General features: G+C 29.1%; 1 protein-coding gene across 1 annotated transcript in view; it reads right to left on the reverse strand.

The window, feature by feature from the left end:
• LOC119585513 (Kv channel-interacting protein 4-like) overlaps window positions 1–220 on the reverse strand; it is a 22490-nt gene that overhangs the window by 10388 nt on the left and 11882 nt on the right. The window lies entirely within an intron of this gene.

The raw sequence follows: 220 nt of genomic DNA on the forward strand, positions 1-220 counted from the left end.
AAGAGAAAAAAAGGATACCTTAGTTTTGTCTTTAAAGAACTAAATTCATAACCCGTGAGGGACATCGAAAAAAACAATAATTACGGAAAGATTATTAGAGAAAGTATAAAACCAAAAAAGCGAATATAGACGATTACCGATTATAGCTGATTTCTGGTTTTAAAAAAAATCTAAGAGAACCCTTAAATATATGCAAAAGAAAGCCAGGAAAAGATCAAAT

Source organism: Penaeus monodon, chromosome 19 (genome assembly GCF_015228065.2).
Source record: "Penaeus monodon isolate SGIC_2016 chromosome 19, NSTDA_Pmon_1, whole genome shotgun sequence".
Lineage (NCBI taxonomy): Eukaryota > Metazoa > Arthropoda > Malacostraca > Decapoda > Penaeidae > Penaeus > Penaeus monodon.